General features: G+C 40.7%; 1 protein-coding gene across 3 annotated transcripts in view; it reads left to right on the top strand.

Moving 5' to 3' along the window:
- STAU2 (staufen double-stranded RNA binding protein 2) overlaps nucleotides 1-21,780 on the top strand; it is a 142,028-nt gene that overhangs the window by 111,506 nt on the left and 8,742 nt on the right. The window contains exons 14-15 of one of the 3 annotated variants that reach the window (XR_014222179.1): nucleotides 16,548-16,645; nucleotides 18,099-18,203. The exons of the other annotated variants lie outside the window; for them this stretch is intronic. The gene's annotated coding sequence lies outside the window, so the exon portion shown is untranslated. The remainder of the gene's footprint in view (nucleotides 1-16,547; nucleotides 16,646-18,098; nucleotides 18,204-21,780) is intronic. 3 annotated transcript variants of the gene reach the window in all.

Here is a 21,780-nt window from a genome sequence, read left to right as displayed (position 1 = left end):
GAAGTTACTCTTACTTCAGCTTTTTCAAAGAAGGAGAGAAGAAAAACGTGGTGGTGGGAGGACAAAGAAACCCAATTTCCAATTAGGAAAGGAGCTGTTTCTGGTTGTCTGAGGTGTCTGTTTGACGAGCAGTCATGCAGAAGTAGTACAGTGTGTAAGCCCCTACTGTACATAGAAGTAGTCATGATCCAAACTGTGGGATAAGTAATTAAAATAATTAGAAATAAAGAAGCTTTGTCAGGGTACACGTTCTTTTTAACAAGGCAACTAAGGCCAAATATTCAAAGCATTTTTTAAAAAAAGTTGGGAGGTTTTAAAGAAAATCAGGTGAAACATGTTGCTGTTTTTTTTAAAAAAAATCAAAATTCAAATTCACAAACTTATTTATATTTGAACATACCTGGGTTTTCCTTTCTGTGTTGATCTATACGCATGCCTGACAAAGGCACACATGGGACAAGTATGCACTGTTCAATCTTCTCAGCTGACATTTTGCTCTGAATGTGTGGGTGCCTTTACCCTAAGTTGTATGAGACAGACAGTCTATCTTGGGCAGTATTGACTAGTCTAAATAGCTTTCTTTATTCTGAGGCAGAGGCATTCCCAGCTCTACTACTCAATATCCTTTGATAGTGGTAGGGGTTGACTCTGGGATGCAAAGCAGGTGCTTTTATTACAAAGCTGTGAGCCTTACCTCACAGTTTCTGCAGTTCCAGTTATGTGCTATGGCATCTAATCAGTATAAGAGCCTGCAATCAGGATTTTGCTTGTAATGGGTACAGGGCAAGGTTCCGTTCAGCTTGATGTCCTGTGACTTTAATTCATTGACTGTATTGATGGAAAAACACCAAGCAGAGTCATTTATTAGACATACTTTTAAAAAGGGAATCTTGAGGGGAGATGTTGAGTCTGATTGCCTCATGTCAAACATGTCATGGAAATAACTCTAGAAAACCTGATTCAAGGCAGCCAAATATAAAATACTAAGCCACACTTAAAATCTGCAGTAATTTTGGAAATATAAAATAGTTCAGGAAGGGGATCGGATAAACCAAACTAAATGAATAAATTTAAAGTAGCTCCCAAGGCTAACTGCAGTGGTACTTTAACTTGAGGTTTGTGGTCTGATCAGGTTTCAGAGGCCACAAGTGACTTCTGCACATTTGTTGGTATTGGAAAACCAGAGTTTCTTAATTTCTCAGCTTGTATACAAAGCTTTTCCAGCATTCAGACCAAGTTTCATGCAGAAATTCCTATGACAGATATACAGCAAATACAGTTGTACCTTGGTTTTCAAACAGCTTAGTTCTCAAACGTTTTGACTTCTGAACGCCTCAAACCCGGAAGTCTGACGGGGCTTCCGATTGGCTGCAGGAGCTTCCTGCAGCCAATCAGAAGCCGTGCTTTGGTTTTCAAATGTTTTGGAAGTTGAATATACTTCCGGAACAGATTCCGTTCAACTTCCAAGGTACAACTGTACTAACATCTTGAGGAAAGCAAAGTTTTCCCCCCTTCAGATTATTAATATATTTATTTATAAAATTTGTATACCACCCTATATGTGCAGGTTTCAGGCAATTTACAGGTTAAAATCAGAATATAAAACCACTAATTGCATAATTGGAAATGGATGTATGGAAGTAAGAGCTGGACCATAAAGAAGGCTGATCGCCGAAGAATTGATGCTTTTGAATTATGGTGCTGGAGGAGACTCTTGAGAGTCCCATGGACTGCAAGAAGATCAAACCTATCCATTCTGAAGGAAATCAGCCCTGAGTTCTCACTGGAAGGACAGATCCTGAAGCTGAGGCTCCAATACTTTGGCCACCTCATGAGAAGAGAAGACTCCCTGGAAAAGACCCTGATGTTGGTGAGGGCACAAGGAGAAGGGGACGACAGAGGACGAGATGGGTGGACAGTGTTCTCGAAGCTACCAACATGAGTTTGACCAAGCTGTGGAAGGCAGTGGAAGACAGGAGTTCCTGACGTGCTCTGGTCCATGGGGTCACGAAGAGTCGGGCATGACTAAACGACTAAACAACAACAATTGCATAATCAAAAACAAAAACAACCCAATACCCCCCCCCCCATTTTCTGACCAATAATTTCAGGCATCTTGAAACCTTTATTTACTAAGAATGTAGGTAGCTGTCTAGCTTGCTGTTCCATCTTAAAGCTTAGGATATTTTGTGGTGAGGTGGGGGGAATCGTATGTTAATAACAGCAAACTGTTCACTAAAATATGGAAACCAAATCAAGTTGAGGCTCTACCTAACTAAGGACATGCAAGAGCTTGAATATTTAGAGTGAATTAATCTGTTTACATATTTGATTTTTGACTCTTGATTTCAGGTCAATGGATGACGTTCACTTCTACTTCTATTTTTGGTTTCCTTTCCCAACTAATTATTTTATACTGAACACCATGTCATTTCTGAATGTCAAAACTGATTTGCTCTGTTAACTTTGTTCTTTGTGTTGGACATAATTGGACAGATCTTGTCCCATGATAAGTGAAATGTAGAGATCTGAATCTTATCAATACATGGAAAGGCTGCTAGTATTACATTTAGGTATAATTCTAATAGTCTTGAGGGAATACAGATAAATTTCTAGGCTAATAGCATGAATAGTTGATTCAGTTTTAAATTTTGAAAGCACCATTTTTTAAATACATGCAAGTATAGTTGAGACTTCTAACTCTTAATTCTTAAAAATTAACTGATCTGTTCGTATCTCCATGTCATTGTTACAGGCATGGAAACAAGGAAATTGTTAAGCTTAATTGGTAGCAATCATTTTGCAAGGCTGCATCATTTAAGACTAGTCTAGTGTATGTCACAAATTAGGAAAAGTATGAACAAATCTGGTAGAGTGCTTAATGAACAAAATGAAGGAAGCTATAAAAGGCAATGAGTCTTCCTAGGAATTAGCAGTGTTGCCCAACTGAGGAGCCCAGAAAATGTGAGTTGATAGCAAGGCAAGTGGGAAAAAAATAATTTGACCATATTGCTGAAAACATAAGAATGAACAGCACATTTTTGCTTACATCGGAATTTGAAGGCAAGCTTTAGAGGTAGTTGGACAGGTTCTGTCAATTAAGAGCATGCACTAATGTTCCCAAAAAGTCTGTTCCTAGGATCTGTCAACCCTCTGGAGCAGAGTTATATACTCATATTGAGTGAGGCTATGAGACATTGCGGGGGGAAGGGAGATTGTCAAAGATAGTTTCCTTCTCCGTTTTACTGACAGCTTCTCTTCTGTACAGAGGTGTGAAAGGATTGCTAAGGAAGATAGAATGATTGCAGAGAAGTTCAGTAAATTATTCAGATCAGTCTTCATTGTGAAAGATGCAGGACAGAAAGCCATACCTGAACTGCATTCTTTGTCTAAAGAACTAAGTCAAATAGGGATGACGAGATGAAATTCTAGGGCTAATTGACAAATTAAAAATTAACAAGACATTGGATCCGGATGCCATACACCTGAGAGTTCTTAAAGAACTCAAGTATGAAATTATTGATCTTCTATCAAAAATATGCAACTTGTCACTAAAATTGGCCTTCTTGCTGGAGGATTGGAGAGTAACCAACAGAACATTGATTTTTTAAAAGGGAGCCAGAGGGGAGCCAGGAAATTACAGACCTGTTAGCCTAACATCTGTCCTGTATAAATTAATTGAAACTTACTAAAGCTAGAATTAACATATAGAACAGGGATGGGGAACCTTTGGCCCTCCAGATGGTGTTGGGATACAACGCTCATCATCTCCAGCCATTGGCTATGCTGGCTAGGGCTTAGATGAGTTATAGTCTATGGGGGGGGGGCACAGATTCTGCACTCCAGATATTGAAAAGCAAGCCATACTGGGAATGAACCAGCCTGGGTTTTGCAAAGGGAAAGCCTGCCTCACTAACATTCAGAATTCATAGAGAATGACAAAAGACATAAAGATAGTGGTGATCCGGTAGACATGATATACTTAGATTTCCAAAATGCTTTTGACAAAGTCCCTCACCAAAGACTTCTGAGGAAATCTAGGAATCATGGAATAAGAAAACATGTCCTCTAAGAGATCAGTAACTGAAGAACAGGAAGCAGTGAGTTGGAAAAACATTCTTGCTTTGGAAGTAAGTAAGTCTATATTGGGACTAGTGAAGTTACCTTTATTCATGAATTATGTGCTCATAACAGAAGAACCCTGCTGAAAAAAGGCCATAGTGACCAACCAGATGCCCATGGGAAGCCCACAAGATGGACATCTTGCCACTTGTGATTTCAAGCAATTGGTATGCAGAGGCATACTGTCTCCAGCAGTGGAAGTAAAATATAGCTATCATGACTAGTAGCTGTTAGCCTTGTCCTCCGTGAATTCATCCAATCCTTTTTTAAAGCCATGCAGCCATCAATGCCTCTTGTGGGAGCAAATTCTTCACACACTTGGCTGTGTGAAGAAGTACTTTTGTCTGTCTTGAATCTTCCAACCTTCAGCTTTCCTTGATGACCCTGCATTCTAGTATTATAAGAAAAGGAAGTGAGGATTGAGGTAGCCAACTTTTCAGATGATGCCAAATTATTCAAGATGGTAAAAAAACTGAGTAACCTCCAAGAAGCTCCAAAAAGCTATTTCCAAAATGTGTCACTGGGCAGTGGCAAATGAAGTTCAGTGTAATAAATGTACAGTGGTGTACATCACAGCAAAAAAAATCTCATGTTCACTGATGGAATCTGAGCTTGTGATGACTAAGCAGGAAACAGACCTTGGAGTTGTGGTGTATACCTCAGTGAAAATACCAACTATGCCAGGGGTCTGCAACCTTTAAGACAAAAAGAGCCACTTGGACCCGTTTCCGAAGAAAAAAAAACTGGGAGCCGCAAAACTCGTCATTATAAAAATAACTTTTTTGTCACTTTTTTATTATTTCTTTGTTTGACCCCTCAGAATTACTCCTCCTCATAGAAATAAACGTTAAATTAACAAGTTACCTTTTTTGTGTGTGTGTTCTTCACTCCCCTTCGAAACAGTGACCAGCGTACATGCCCCCTTTCAATGCAGTGACCAGCGTACATGCTCCTTACAATGTAGTGGGCGGGCAGGCGGAAAGGTGACGTCGGGACGGTGCGTGACTAACACACGCACTGCCCCCATGCGACGTCACAGCCAGTACAGCGCCCACCACAGTGGGGAGTGTCGGGGCGCACAATGCGCCCCCTCCCCTCGCTAGTATCCGCCCTGGAGCCACGGCAAAGGTGTAAAAGAGCCACATGCGCTCCGAAGCCGCGGGTTGCAGACCCCTGGACTATGCAATAGCAGTGAAAAAGGCAAATCCCTTGCCAGGGATTATTAAGAAAGGGTTTGGAAATAAAACAGCCAGTATTTTAATGGCTTTATATAAATTTATGGTGCCATCTGCATTTGGAATACTGTCTACAGTTCTGATCATTCCATCAAAGAAGAACTGAAAGGGGCAACCCAAATAATCCAAGAGTTAGAGCACATTCTTGTTTCTTGTTTGTTATGAAAAATAGGTGACTAAGTGGGGGAAGAGATGATGGAGGCTTATATAATTAACCATGGTATGGAGAAACTGTAAAAAGATGTCTTGTTTTCCATACCATAATAGTAGAATTTAAGATTTGATCATCCATTGAAATTGATTGACAGATTCACGATAGAAAAGGGGAAAGAGTTATTTACACAGTGGATAAGTAATTTATGGAATTCTCTAACACAAGACATGGTGATAACCATGAGTTTATAGATTGCTTTAAAAGGAAGTTGAACAGGGTAATTGAGAATAGAGTTTAATATGACTGTTAGCATTGTATGCATCTGAATATTGGTGATGGTGGACAGCAGACCTCATTAGAGTGCTGTTATTTATTTGTTGCACTTATATCCCTCCTCTTCTCCAAGGAGCTCAAGGTGGCGTACATGGTTTTCCTTCGAACACAGGCTCCGGCAGATTATGGGGATGAGACCAATAGTGGGTCCAATGGTCAAGAAGGTGGTAACTGCATGTGCTATAGTGGGAAGTTAAGGGCAGGTGGGGCTTGTCAATCTGGGAAGGTAGCTCATCTAGGAGGAAGAAAACTGATCCCAAACCTCCACTGCCTTGCAGGGTATCTTCAGGAGAGGGAGAAAATCATAAGGAGTAAAACCCTCCATAAATCCAGAGTGGAATTCCTAAGACAGTTGGATGGCGCCTTATACGCCTCCTTCCAGCAACTCCTGCAGCCCAGCTGGTGCCAAATGTATTGCTCTGATTTCCATTTTTTATTATGATTTTGTGATTTTTTCAAAGTACAGGGATATATTGCATATATTCTACATTTTTTTTACAAGAAAAGCAATAACCAGAACCTGTTAACCCTCCACCCTAGAAAGTAGGTTGTTGAGCCTAAATGATCCAGGGAGGCTGTTAGGATGTTAGTGCCATTCTTAGTTCATGCTGACGAGGACTGGGGGCTTTTTCCTCTCTAAGGTATTTTAAAGTTGTTGTCAGTCAATTTCTAGGCACTATACAGGCATTAAAAAGCACAATGGCTCCGCCCACAGGTTCACAATCCTATAGACATGACACAAAATGGGGGGAATGAATGGAGAGATAAAAGGAAACAAGCAAACATGGGTACTTGTTACTAAAGTCAAGCCACTGCCATTTTTGTGTGTGTCATGAACTCCTTTAACTTAAAGTGCCATGGATTAAACTTGGCACCTGGGGCATACAAAACTCTCCTTCTTAAGCTGTGGTCCCTCCCCCTTCACAGAGTTGTGAGAATGAGCACACTGGCTTTCCACAGGGTGATTGTGAGGGTGAGCACAATAAACACTGCGAAGCTTCTGGCAGATTAACTGGGTTCAGCCCAAGGCACTACATTCAGACCTCTGTCATTTGAGCTGCAGATACAACTAATAGGCTCTTTTAAAATGTGCTAGTAAAAGAAGCACTTCCCTAATAAATTGCAAGCCCATTTTCTAGAAGCCCACACACCATACCATAGGGAATGTGGCTGGAGCTCTAGCAAGGTTGATACCTTTGTTCCAGGCATAGGCAAACTTGGCCCTCCAGATGTTTTGGGACTACAGCTCCCATTATCCATATTTAATAGGACCAGTGGTCAGGGATGATGGGAGTTGTAGTCCCAAAACATCTGGAGGGCTGAGTTTGCCTATGCCTGCTTTATTCCTTGCCAAATCTTAAATAACTTGCTGGTGGTGGTGGTTGCTGCTGCTGTTCGTAAATATTTTGCATTATATATGTCATGTTGCATTATAGACAGTTATCTGATTTGGAGAAGAACCATGCTTTGCATGGTTTGGTAGAACACATGCTTTGCATGTAGAAGATCCCAGGTTCAAATCCTGGCATTTCCAGTTAAGAGGACCAGGTAGCGGGTGATATAAAATACCTCTACCAGAGACCCTGAGAGTAGAGAATACTGGCCTAAGTGGACAAAAGTATCTGACTTGGTATATGTTAGTTTCCCCTTGTTCCTATGTGTTTTTATTCTATATGGACTTCAAAATGAGTTTATTTACAACTCTGTGATTCAGCTTCTTCCCTCTTTTTGAACAACTACATCTCACACATCAAGTAATGTGATCTAAGTAATGTGAACTCATATGAATATAGGGTTACCTGATTCAAAGCTGTGGGTTTGTTCCAGACTTAGCCATGCTTAGAGTAGAAATCAGTGGGACTTAAGTCATGATTAAATAAGTCTCATTAATTTCAGTGGGTCTGTTCAAAGTATAACTAAATCAGCATCCAGCACTACATTTGTTTTTCATAAATGAATATAAACTAAAAATATTCTCATTTTTAAAAGTCAGGTTTGACGCTGTTTTGCAAATATATGTATAGGGATTGCTGGTGCAATTCAGGCAGAAAGGGTTTGATAAGTCTTTACAGACCATCTCAAACCCTATAAATCTGTAATACTATTGCAACTAGCAGATATTTGGAATACATTGCAAGTGGCTTTGTAATTTGCCAGATTTTGAAAGTAGCAGTTTTTAATTAAAAAAAAGAACCCAGCTATTATTAATGGCTTTAATAATGAGTGTTAAGTAGGAATGATAAAATAGCAGTTAACAGATCTAGCATACTAAAAGCCAGCTGCTTGGGATGGTTTTGGACATATCGATTTATTTTTTTTACTGTAACTGTAGATGGAGAAAAAGCAGGCCTGCAGTTGTGGAGTTAAGCTGTGTCAAATAAATGTTGTTGACTGCCAGTTGGAAAAGTTCCTAAACTACTAGGATCAAAATATTGAAGGAAATCTGTTACCTGGCTGGTGATGTCTCTCTAAGGTGGGCAATGTATAAAACAGGCCTACAAATGGCCAGTTAACCATATTGTGCTCTCACCAACCCGTTATTTTCTGCTGTAGTGGATGGACAATCAATCCTCTTGGTCCCTCCCTCTCTTGGAATATTACACTATTGCCCTCTGTAAGAATGAGTGTGTAAAAGCCTCATTTTTGTCTGGAACTAATGTTGTTCTGCTGTTGGCTTCCATGAAAACAAACACTCAGGATATGTCACTGTGTTCTTTGTGGCTGTTGATAACATTCTCTCTCTCTCTCTCTCTCTCTCTCTCTCTCACACACACACACACACACACACACACCTTGTAGGCATATTTTGCCATTTTCAAATAAGCGGCAACATATGTTTGGCTGATTAGAACCCTGAAGTATTTGTAAACTTACAGCTAAACTACCATGGAGGTCTACAAAGTTACACAGTATAACGAGATCCAAACGGTAGACTCGATAACTAAGGCTCAGAGTCGTACTGTATAGAGTTCTTCTATAAAAATTGTTCTGCCATAGTAACGAATAGAGAAAATTATAAAAAGTAAGAGAAAATACACAGTCTCTCTCTGCTCTTCCAGAAAGAAAAACAATCCCGACCATTTTTCTGCGCCAGATGCAGGCAACTTCTAAAGAGACTTGAATGAGCAATTACACCTTGAGGTTGAAACCTGAGATGCCTTTCTCCAGCCTATGATTCAGTATTTCTGCACCCAGTGGGGGCTGGGAAAGATAACAGCAGCCACCCAGCTTAATAGTACACTTTGGGTTCCCCAAAGATTGCCAGAGCCTTCCAAGGGAGAAGAAAGGTAAATCAGACCCTGCCACATCTAATTTGAAAAACAGGGATCAAACGAACCCTTTCTTACAAGTTAGAATTTTGGCTGTCTTAATGCATTGCAGTGGAGGAGTGAGATACTAGCCAGCCAGTCTCCCTGTTTAATTTTTCTCCCTTCCTGAAAATTCACTTCTTAACCACCAAGCACCAAAAGTTAGGATTACTGGATGTTGTTGTGGGTTAGGAGAGAATGTGTTAGAGCTTAGCAGCAGGAGCAGCAGACCCAGGTTACAAATTCAGTGACCAGGAACAAATGTGCCCTTTTCTTTATTTTTCAGCCAAAGTCGTGGATATAGGACTTTAAATGTTGCTTTTAAACCTTGTCATCCCATATCTACATACTAACCATTCTGCTCTTAGTTTCTTCTGACTCATTGACACTTTTAAGGTGACATATACTAGTATTATCAATTAGTAAGCTTTGCTTAAAGCTCTAGAACTTCTTTATTGTCTTTATTTTAGTTTTAAACAAAAAAAAATTTTTTGGAATCCAAGATGAATGCTATTATTGCAGAGTTCAGAAAATGATTGCTAAATATCACTATCCTTGCTTTAAAGACAGGGAATGCTATCTTTGCATATGGTTTCTAAGATCCCCGAGAATGGGTCCAGCCCTTTGGTATAAATGCCACTGATTAAATATATATGTGTGTGTTTTTATTTTCATTATCAGATTTTAAAGGTGGCCCAAACAGTTTCGCAAGCTGGATTATACACAATCAGCTGTAGGGTGTTTCTGCTATCATGTTTGCAAGAATAGTGGACTGAATGTGGAATGTGGCATATTGCATACCCAAGCAATGGCAGTGTGCCAGAGCAATGCAATTTATAATTAGAAGAGAATATTTCTGTATCATAAAATGTAAAGAAAATACATAAATCAGTGCCATCCTGGTGGTCTCCATTACCACAATAGATATCTCAGTTCACTGCTCTTTCCCGTTACACATGCAGTTCAAACACTTTGGGAGTAACATGGTTTTTCCAAGCACAGGAAATTCAGGGAGTGACCACAGACCTCTGGAGTCTGATTATTGCATTGTTGCCAGGCAATGGGCATTTTGTGAGAGCCTCCTGCACATTTGCTCATTCAGTGAGTCTTTGTTTTGAAATGAAAAAAGCAGGGTCAGCCCTATCATTGGGCAAAGTGAGATGACCTCTTCAGGTGGCAGCCTCCTTCCTATCCTAACTTTCCCCCTAGCCTTTCCCCTCCACCCTCTAAAGTAGCCTGCCATCTCAGGTACAGTGGAGGACACTATCCTGTCACCATTATTGAAGTAAGATTCAGCTGCCAGTCCAGATGTTTTCTGTACATCTTATCCCTCACACCAGGCAGCAAAATATATTGAACCCACCCCGAAGAAAGGAGAACAGGGCAATTCTTGGGATTTCCTTGCCAAAATCCCACAGAGGTTGAGAGAAGGGTTAAAATAGTTTCAGGTTGTTGGAGACTGTCAAGCCTTAAGCAATGGGAATGTGTTGGTGTGGATATTAGGTACAGTAGGTGTAGGAACAATCAAGATTTGGTCACCCATTTTAGTAATCCATGCTTAATAATGCAGCTCATTATGTGTTTCTGCAATGCCAGTCATGCCCTAGCTCAGGTATGGCACATGGCCTTGGTATTAAATGAAATTATTGGATTGTCTTCAATGTCATTCTTTCCATTAGAAAGCCATCACTGATCATCTGGACTTCCATTCAGAAATAATGTCCCTTCTGAAAAATCCTGTCATTTCCCCACAGTCACATTCCTAGTTAGAATATTCAGAAAATATTGGAAGAGCACTGAAAAATATAATGCAGTTCAAAAACTTTAGTAACCCCAAGAAACAGTATGAAACCCGACTTGTGGGCCTCCCCCTTTCTTTAAATGGAGATAACTTGGGCTAATCCACTTCTTAGCATCTGGTGAGGAAAAAGAATTCTTACTGTGGCAAAAATTAGCTTTGGGAATAACGGTGGTTGCCAGCTGCATAAACAGCACTCACCCAGCGGCATTGTTCAGTCATTGGGAGTGCCTAGATTCTCATCTGATTAGTGACAATCTGTAATTAATATTGCAGTTTGTAAACTTTAGCAAAGCAAGCAGGCCACTAACCTGCTTTGTGGAGGAAGAGCTAAGTGGATGGGATTCTGCAGGGCGATGAGCCCTTCCTGAGAAGTGAAGAGTATGCTATACTCCTTCTGGAACTGGTGTGTGGTGATCCTGCAGGAGATGACCTTTTATTCATTATTAGAGAGAGGGGAGAGAAGAGACCTCCCCTTGTGAAATGCTCAGCACTCTCTGTACAAATTGACTGTGCTGGGTAGTGGGAATTGAGAGAGATCGCAACCTCTCAGGGTGCATTCTGTACCCTGCAGGATTGGGCTTACAGTGTTTTTTAGTGCCCTGGTCTATTTCAGGAGGCTTTTCTTTATTTCAGCATTTTCAATAGGAGTGTACACATCTGTCTTTATACCCAGCAGCTTTCCTGGCCCACTACAAGTCCTCTGTGAGTTTCCCCAACCAAGCTCAGTGGGATCTCTGTCAGCTGCAAGATTTATGTCATCTTTTTCAGCCCTGAGAACTGTTCCTTAAGCTTTTCACATCTGGATTTAATTGGAAAGACATTAAAAGACATTAAGTGTGCTGGAAAAGCATATTTTAGGGAGGATCTTTATAGGCACTTCCATTAAAGGAGCTAACAGTTAGAGGTTGAAGTGGGATGCAGACAAGTCATCAGCTGTTATCAAGGACAAAATTGCACTGCTAACTGCTTCACAGCAGTTCTTCATCGAGACCCTGAGCCTGTTTCTGACCTTTAATCAGGAGCCTGGTACAATTGAACAAACATTATGATTTTGTAAAAGAGAGCACACTTGGGCATTTGTCATTTGTAGTTTTGTCTCAACTGGAGTCACCTTAATGTAGAGTTGAGAAGGCAAAAAATGAGACCTTGTGGATCATAGGCAGAGTGAAGATGCCTACTTTGTAGGATCATAACCCTGCTGTGACCCATTATGGCAAGCCAAGATAATGGCCATCTTTAGGAAAGAAGCAGAATGTTTTTGATTGATTGCATTTGTATCCTACCTTTCTTCCAGCGAGCTCAAGGTGGCATACATAGTTCTCCTCCTTCCCATTTTATCCTCACAACAATCCTGTGAGGTAGGTTAGGCTGAGAATGACTGACTGGCCCAAGGTCACCCAGTGAGCTTTGTGGCCAAGTGGGGTTGTGACCCCTGTTCATCCTGGTCTGGTCCTAGCCAGACACCCTAACCACTACACCACATTTGTTGGGCCATCATTTGTTGGGCCGTAATCCTCATCTATAGCTTCATGTGTTGTTTAATGCATATGTGGAGGTCTCAAAAATTCCATTTTGGTGGGGGCAGTTTTGCAGTATAAATCCATTTGTTGTTACGGACTGGCTGGACACAGAGGAATAGTGGGAGGCAACAACTGGGGAACCCCCAAGAGAAGAAGGCTCAGAGCCAGGGGATTGGTGGTGGGATGATGATGAGTGGTCAGAGGAAGAAGAGGGAGCAGACTGGTAGGAGGAGATGTCAGAAGCTGAAGAGGTAACAGGGTTTAGTGAAAGTCTGTGGCAGAGAGAAATGCAAAAGCAGGAGAGGAGGGAAGCCAACAGACAGAAATGAGTCCGGCTGATGAAGAAGCAAGGGTGTCTTCCCCCTCTTGCTGTGACAAGTTCCCATTCCCCCTGGTCTCCTGGGACCAGGAGAGGTATGAAGTGGGAGGAGCAAAATCAGGCACGCCAGCCTAGTCTCAGATTGCTTGGGAGAGGCAGAGACTTACGCAGCTGTGGGAAGGCAGGGACCTTCAGTCTCCACAGCTGCCTCATAGGGGCAAGGCCTACCCAAGAAGAGTTTCTATGCTCATTAGGCCTGGCACTCCTGAGCAGATCCTGTTCTTCTAATAAAGAGTTAACTTCACTTACTCTGTGTGATTTATTGCTGACTCGCTCCTGACATTTGTGTACCCAAAACTGCCCAGTTTGATGACATGAATGGAAACAAACCTGAATTTAACAAATTGGTGTTAGTGTAAAAGATAAAAGTATGGTAGCTATGAATTCTCTTGCTTGTCTTGGACAAGTCATTCTCTCACTTCCCAGTGTGTATCATGAAATGGACGTGGTTTCCTCACCTAATTTTTCTGAAGAGAAGTGAGATAATTATTGTAAAGATCATAGTGCTAATAGCAGGATAATAACACTAGAAATTTAAGTATTAAAATACCCCTGTATATTGTACATCACAGTAAAAAGTTTAATCTGGAACTGGATCTTAGCAGGAAGTCATTTGCAGTGGGTAAAATCATGCGCTGCTGTTTACAAATAATTTAAGGAGCCTGTCTCTGTGTAGACTGACAGGCAGTTAAACGTAAAGGTCTTTTCATCTGGGAGAACAGTCATGTAATCCTCCTTTTCTTGAACTTAATATATTCTTAAAATAAATGTGATATTCAAAGACTTGTTTCTAGAGCAAAAGCATCTGTAGCTAAACAAATAGACCTTTGAAATAATATCCTGTCTGTCTTTAAAGTGAAAAATAGTGTGTGTATGTGTGTGTTTCCCCCCCTTTTTATCTTTCAATAAAAGCAAAACAAATAGTACAAAATCTTCCTCTGTAAACCATCCCAGCAAAACAAATGGATTTGCTTTATGGTCATCCATCTACTCAGGGCAGGCAGAGGGGGGGCAGTTGCATTCATTGTCGGGAGCACATTCACATGAACTTCCTCTACAAAGTTACTTCCTCGCAGATAATGTTCTTAGTTAATATTCCCCTTCTACATACATATACGGACAACACATCAGGTTTGGCAAGAGGATGGGTGGGAAGAAAAAGTATTATGAAAACAATTTTTCTTCGTTTGTTTAACAAAAAATATATGCTGCCTGATTTGTAGCAAAACCTCTGGGTGGGACTGCAGAATTTCAGGACTGGCCCTACCATTAGGGAGGGTGAGGGAACCATATCTGACAGCTGGTGCCTGGGTGGTTATGGTGGCAGTCATTCAGCTGTTTCTTCTGAGCCCTCTGACCAAGCTGTTCAGTTGGAATACAGAGCTATGTGTGCTGTGCAGAATGTCCTGCACCGTCATAACTACCCTGCTGCCCTAAGGTGCAGTGAAGGATGCTGCCCTAAGGCTAGTGTTAATGTAAGATTGAACTGCCAGTCCAGTTGGTTTCTGTATGTGGAATGGGACAGAAGCACCTTTTTCGCCTTTGCTTCAGGTAGCAAAATGCCTTGAGTTCGCCCTGCAGAATCCTTCACTGCATACAGTACAGTGGTACCTCAGGTTAAGTACTTACAGTGGTGCCCCGCAAGACAAATGCCTCGCAAGATGGAAAACCCGCTAGATGAAAGGGTTTTCCGTTTTGGAAGTGCTTCGCAAAACGAATTTCCTATGGGCTTGCTTCGCAAGACGAAAATGTCTTGCGAGTTCCTGCGGGGTTTTTTCCTCCCCCCCCTTTTTCCCAAGCCGCTAAGCCACTTATCAGCTGATCCGCTAAGCCGCTAAACCTCTTATCAGCTGATCTGCTAAGCCCGCTAAACCGCTAATAGCGCTAATCCGCTAAGCCGCTAATGGGCTTGCTTCGCAAGACGAAAAAACCACAAGACGAAGAGACTCGCGGAACGGATTCTTTTCGTCTTGCGAGGCACCACTGTAATTCGTTTTGGAGGTTTGTTCTTAACCTGAAACTGTTCTTAACCTGAAGCACCACTTTAGCTAATGGGGCCTCCCGCTGCCACCACGCCGCCGAAGCACGATTTGTGTTCTCATCCTGAAGCAAAGTTCTTAACCTGAGGTACTATTTCTGGGTTAGCGGAGTCTGTAACCTGAAGCGTATGTAACCTGAAGTGTATGTAACCCAAGGTACCACTGTACTAGTTTAGAAATATTCTTGATCTTCAAAAATCTACTGGTGGGGGTGAACACTTTCAGCCACATACAAGATAATCAAGATTTCATACACCAAATTAATGTACTAATATACTGTGGCCGAAAACCAAGAATAGTCAGTCTAAATGAAGTAAGTAAATAGGTCACATGTAATGTTGGCATCCGTCTGTCTTCGGAGACAATGGAAGAGTGAGCCTTTGTGAGTAAAGTCAAACCATTGGAGAGTTACAGCATGTGCTGGGGTTGTAGAGACTGATACGGGAGAGACATGTTTTATTGCTGGTGGGGCAGATGAACGTGTCCAGTTTTGCTGCTACAGGTGCACCATAGCGTTTCTAATAATAATAATAATTTATTATTTATACCCTGTCCATCTGGCTGGGTTTCCCCAGCCACTCTGGGCAGCTTCCAACAAAATATTAAAAATACAATAAAACATCAAACATTAAAACTTCCTCCCTGCAGTCTCCAGTCATGCAATATAAAACTGAAAATTTGACTCTAATGTGTATTTCCATTTGTATTTAACTACAACTTAAGGTATTAAGCCAAAGCAAAAAAAGTAAAACTTTAAGAACTGATTCCCTTTTGTGAGCCAGACTTGAATTTACAATTGTTGGGCATTCATAAGGCATAGTGCAGCGTACAAAAGCAATTGAAAGAATTTCGCTACAGGTAATTTGAGTAGGAGAGCGTCACACATGTCTTTAGTTGAACCTTAGTCCATGATTATATATGGACAGCTGCCCCACATAAACCGTAAATGCAGGTTTGGTTTACTTTGTTGTTGTTGTTCTTGTTGTTGGCAGGTAATTAATTAATTAATTAATTAATTAATTTTGTATAATGCCCTTCATCCGAAGATCACAATGCGTTTCGCAACATAAAAATACAAAATGTGCAAAATACATAATAAAAACAAGAACAAAAACAAACCAATACTTTCCCTTCTGCAAACACATTTAAAAGTAAACAGATTTACTTAAGATATTTTATTCTACGCATGAGCAGTTACAGCTGTCCTTGGCTCACATTTACACAGACAAGTTAATGTATGAATCAGATAGACATGGTACAGCTGCCAGCACTCCCTGTGAGTGAAACAGCCGTATAAATTACCACCACAGTAATGGGAACTGCTGCTGGCCATATTCATGATAAACCAATCCCCCATATTATATTAATACACATGAGCACTTGTTTGGTACCACTGTTGTTTAAATCAAAACTTGTATATACTGGCCTTTTGCTGTTCTGTATGAGGCACCATGTGTCCTCCCTAGGACTCATAGAATCATAGAATTGTAGAGTTGGAAAGAACTCCCAGGCAATGCAGGAATATTTTGCCCAACATGGGGCTCGAACCCACAACCCTGATATTAAGATGGCCTCATGCTCTACTGACTGAGCTATCCAAGCTAGCCCATTTCAGAATGCAGCTGAGGATTGCCGTGATTGAATGTTTCCCTATAGATACCACTTGTATGTCACGGAGGGAGCTTGGCTGGAATCCTTCTAAAACTAGCATGGCTAAGATTGATCTGTAGAAATCTTCTGGAATATGAGCTAAGGTACATAAAACAATAATTACGAATTTATTTGTTCAGTCATTTAAGTAACTCATTAGCTTGTTAGTAATTTAATAGAAAAGGAGGAAAAAGTCTTTATGAGACGGGGGCGGGGGGAAGAGAGCCAAAGGCATAGCATAGAATAATCAACAATGCATTACAATAAAACCATTGCAAAACCCATAAAACATACCCAGCAATTGCATATCTACAAGAATTTATCTGAAGCAAAGCACTTCTGGATCTGATTGATGCCTGGATGATAAACCACTTGGGACCTATCTATACACTATGATTCACATTACCTTGAGCACCTGGAGGAAAGGAATGGATACGTACTATATAACTAAATGCCCCATTCAAGAGTTATATGTGCACTTTGACTTATATGTAAATGGTCCACCTTTAAAATTCATGCAGCTGCCTTTGGGCAGACAGCTCTATGTGCACATCAGATTGTGGAGAAGCCAAGGAGGATAAAGATGAAACCTAATCTCATCAAATAAATCATTATTTTTCTTCAGACTACTTTTTGTTTTTTGCTTAGAACAACTGTTTCAAGGATTGTATTTTATTTTGTTTACTTTATTACATTTTTATTACAACCTGTCACAGACCTGAAGGTGTCATATATGTGGCTCCTATGAGGCCTCCCAGCCCTTCAGTAAGGTGGTAGCGTTATGTGTTTCACACTACTCTGAAGTCAAGGTTTATACGCCTTGGCTTTTTGTCCATTGACATTGAGCAACATGCAAATGTCAGAGTAAAAGGACTAGGAAGACAGTAGAAACAATTGGCTTTTTCTTTTTTTTTCTGTGGATTGACAGTACAAATTCCACAAAATTCATTTAAAATATATGGGGGTGGAATATATTAAAATAGGAGGGCGCAGGGAAATTCAAACAATATATCTGTCTTCGTAAATCAAAAAGAAATTGGTAGAAAATGACATTCTTGGTTGATGTGGCTAGAAAGCCTGTTTGTTCCTAACACATGGGAGTGGGGGGAACCGTTCAAGAACAGTTAATCCTTGCTTAAAATTCCCCATGATGCCAGCAATCAGATTTGCATCTGGATAGATTATTTGCCATGTAAAAGTTAGCCGCATAGGGTAATGTAGCCTGAAGGCAGTGCTAAGCAGCACACTCTTTCCTAAATGTTTTAAACGTTGCATTTGTAAATGTGTACTCTCTAGGAGAAGTCTAAATGCATTAGCTCTCTCTCCTCCTCCCCTTTCATCTCCTCTCTCGCAGGCACAGCTACTGCACACATCCCGGTGCACACTGTTTAAAGATCCCTTTGTGCAGACATTAATCCTTTTTCATGTAAATTACATGAGTTAATCAGATTAATATACACGGGGACAGAACAAGTTGGGGGGAAGGGCTTAAGTCAGGTAATTAAGACTTGCATTGTGCAGTGTGAATAACCATTCTGAAATTAATTTTTTAAACAGATGTTGACCCCGGTCTGTGTGAAATCTAATCAGCTGGGGATGGTAGTGCCTGGTTACAGAGGGCTGTTAATGATCCCTTGCTGAAGTCAGTGGTTGTGAATTCAGGTAACAGTTTGTCAGTTAAGTCACATTTTCTGATTGGTCTTCATAGAATCAGAATTATGGAGATGCAAGGGACCAACAGCACAATCCTTTGCATGTCTACTCAGAAGTAAAACCTATTAAGTGCTTTGGCATTTGCTCCCAGTTAAGCAAGTAAGAGATTTCAGCCTAATTAGCAACTTGACAAATCAATGAGTAACCTGCACCTTTAAACCAGGCATATAGGTACAGTTTTGCGATTGCCGGCATCATAACCATATATTTTTACAGATATGTGAGGAATTTTGAGTGTTCACTGTAGAACAGACATAGCTGATATATGAATATTTTTCATTTATTATAGAACCAAAGGCAACTGATGTATATTATGAACTGGCTTTGATGTTCTGTGGAGTGTCTAGGCTCGATTTCATGACTGCCGTAGAATGCTAGTGACATAGGAAGAGTCCTGATAGAGAACCTGTAGACTTGAATTATGTGGAATCTGTTAACATGGAATGAGATGGAGTGGGTGTTGAGGTAGGAAAAATAATACTAAGAGTACCAACTAGTCCTTCAAGCACTGTAACATAGTGAAAGAGGATTTCAGAATTCCCTCGCTGTGCTACTGGGGTAAGGCATTGGTTTCTCTTATTCTCTCATTTTGCTGATTTCAAAACAAAAATAACTAGAACAGGGATGACTAATCTGTGACCATCCAGATGCTGTTGGACTCCGAACTCCCTCCAGCCCCAGTCAGCATAGCTGAGGGTCAGAAGTGATGGGAGCTGTAGTACATCAACATTTGGAGGGCCACAGGTTAGCCACCCCTGAACTGGAATATCTGTCAGTGCCCATTTTTCCTCTGCTTCTTTCTGTTGCTGCTTTCTCCACTCCCAACAAGCCTATGCTGTCATAGGGGGTGAGCATTTGATCTTTATTGTTGTCCCTACATGAGACCAACACAGATGAAGGGGCATAAAGTGCTGCCTTGGCAGCCATTACCTCCCTCCCCCTAAATTGTGTCAGCTTTAAATTGTCACCTTGCCTCCACATTTACCTCTAGGCAGGATAAATTTGCAAACTTGGTCTTGACACCACTGTGTTAGGACAATGCAGTATGAGTTGAGTGAAGCTGGCCAGAGTCAGACCTTTTTGAAGAATATCATCAAGAATAATTCTTAAAACATGTGCAAAAAATTAAGGCGCTTTGGAATTGTTGGGAAACTAATTACTTACATTTGCACACTAAAAAGCAGGCATAGTTCCCCACGCCCCCATGAAACACGCATGCCCTTTCAAGCAGTCAAACATGGACATCATTTGTTTCAATGAAATGCAAGGGTTTGTACCCCAGTAATTAATTTTTGCCCATAAAGGACAGGATTGGAACGAAATCATTTGTTTTAAAAACCACAGAGAAATTTGAAGCCAGATGTCAGTCTATTGACTTGGCTCTGCTAAAGCAGAACTATCTGATGAAGCACTTAGGTTCATGCAGTGGTCTGATTCAGTGGTTAATAGGGCTGCTAGATGAATATGTCCCTGATAAAAACGATGGACAGGGGCTTGAGAAGACAGATCTGTTAGAAATTCACTTCTTCCACTTTCTGAAGAAGAGATCTATATGCTTTGCTTGCAGGTGTAGTAGTGGTTTTACTACTTACCAAATTGCCATTCTCCCTAGATGTGTACTGTACTGGATGAAATAGAAGAATTTTGGGAAAGGACCAACTCATTCACTTGGGGGCCATGGCAGAATTTATAGGGCTGAAATATCCTAGTAGAGGACCCTGAAACCTTCTTGTAAGTTCCACTAATTCAGCTCAGAAGGTTTCTAAAACTGTAGGTGGCTGATGAGTGGTCCTGAAGTCTGCATGGTGCAAAGGAATCTGTTCTGGCATGGAGTGAAAAACACCCAAGTGCAGGATAGAAATACAGGCTTGTATCCAATGTGGCGCCAAGTTTATTGGATTTCTGTTTTGATTATTTTGGTGTTGTTCTGACTTGTTTACTATTAGCTGCTTTGGTTTCTTACAAGAAAACTGAGGCATGTGTCTAAAACAAAACAGCCAATAAAGAAATAAATAGTGGCTGTAAGCACCAGAAGGCGTCAAGCTTCTCAGTGTGGAAGTCCTATAAGAGATAGTTGTGTTTCTTTTATCCTTTCCCTTCAGCCCCTACTATATGGCTGTCAAAATCCCTAATGAAGAGCATTTAATGAATGGGTCCATGAGAATTAGGCAGTAGCTTCTCACACCATAGAGAAATGGGAGACAGTAAGCCACAACAGTTGATTGGCTGAGTTAGTAGCATTTGTGTCCGTTCCATAAAAGGGGAAAGTATGAAGAATTAAGTTAGGTGTGTTCTCTGTCTTCAGAAGTATGTGCCACTCCCAGTAAGGTGAAGTGGACAGACACGCACAAGAGAACCATTTAGGGACATCTTGGGAAGAATCTGAAATGTCACATAGATGTAAAAGGCGAAGGAAATATATCCCTACATTGTACTGAAAAACATTAAATCATTATCATAAGAACGTGAGTTGAAACCACATTTTTCTAGAGCAAGCCTCTGTATGCAACTGCTTTGTGTAAGGATGACCTCATGTTATTAAATTGTCATTACAAACTATCCAGTTCCCCACAGAGGGAAAACCAGAGGGGGAAGAAATTAACAAATTTCAATATGATTTGCTAATTGCTAATTGGCTTAAGGAAACCTAAAAATGACCAAACTGATTGGAAACATCCACCTCCAGCCAGATCCAGACACATATTTATAATGGGAAGAGCAGCCAAGACAAACAAAGAGCAGAGTAGTGCATCCTGTTGGCATTGTGTTTTTGGCATTGCTGTATCTACACAGAAAACAAGTGATACATTAAATGTGTAAAGACATCTGTTTCATAACCTATGGGGCTTTGCTCACAAAGCAGTTGTAAAATCTTCTGGGGGAGAGAAATATTTCTATATATCTGTGCAGATGCTCTTTTGTAAGAGAGAAAAAATCCATTTGAGGAAGTGTTCAGCCTTCGGAAAAACAATTCTCTGCTAAAATCCTTGTCAGATATTTATTCCACTTATATCCCCTCACTGCTGTTAATTTTGCAAGCGTTTCCTAGTTTTTAAGGATTGTGTACATCAGGCCCAGTTCATCTGAAGTGTAGTAACAATTATGCATGACGTTGGGTCTTTGAAGATCTTTATAAGTGTGGACCATTAGGTCATTTTTAATTTATACTTAAAGGATTTCTAGGTCACCCCCATAAAACTATCAAGGCAGTGTACAAACATACAAAACAGTCCAGTCCTTGTACTTCTCTGACTGACTTTGTGAGCCTACCCTCAAACTTCAATCAGAAATGCAAAACATCCTGAGAAAGTAGATGAGTTATCATCAGGACTTAGAATCAAGAGACACTGGTGACCCCAGAATCAAGTGCAACACTTAATCTCCACCAATAGCACCTCATACTCATAAAATGACAAAAAACAACGCTGCTGAATCAGACCAAATTTCCATCCACTCCAGCATCCTCTTCTCCAAGTGGCCAACCAGATGCCTACAAGAAACTTGCAAGTAGGAACCAAGTGCTCTC

This window comes from Podarcis vaucheri (genome assembly GCF_965113315.1).
Source record: "Podarcis vaucheri genome assembly, chromosome: 8".
In the NCBI taxonomy this organism is placed as follows: Eukaryota; Metazoa; Chordata; class Lepidosauria; order Squamata; family Lacertidae; genus Podarcis; species Podarcis vaucheri.
This window is presented reverse-complemented; position numbering and strand designations above follow the sequence as displayed.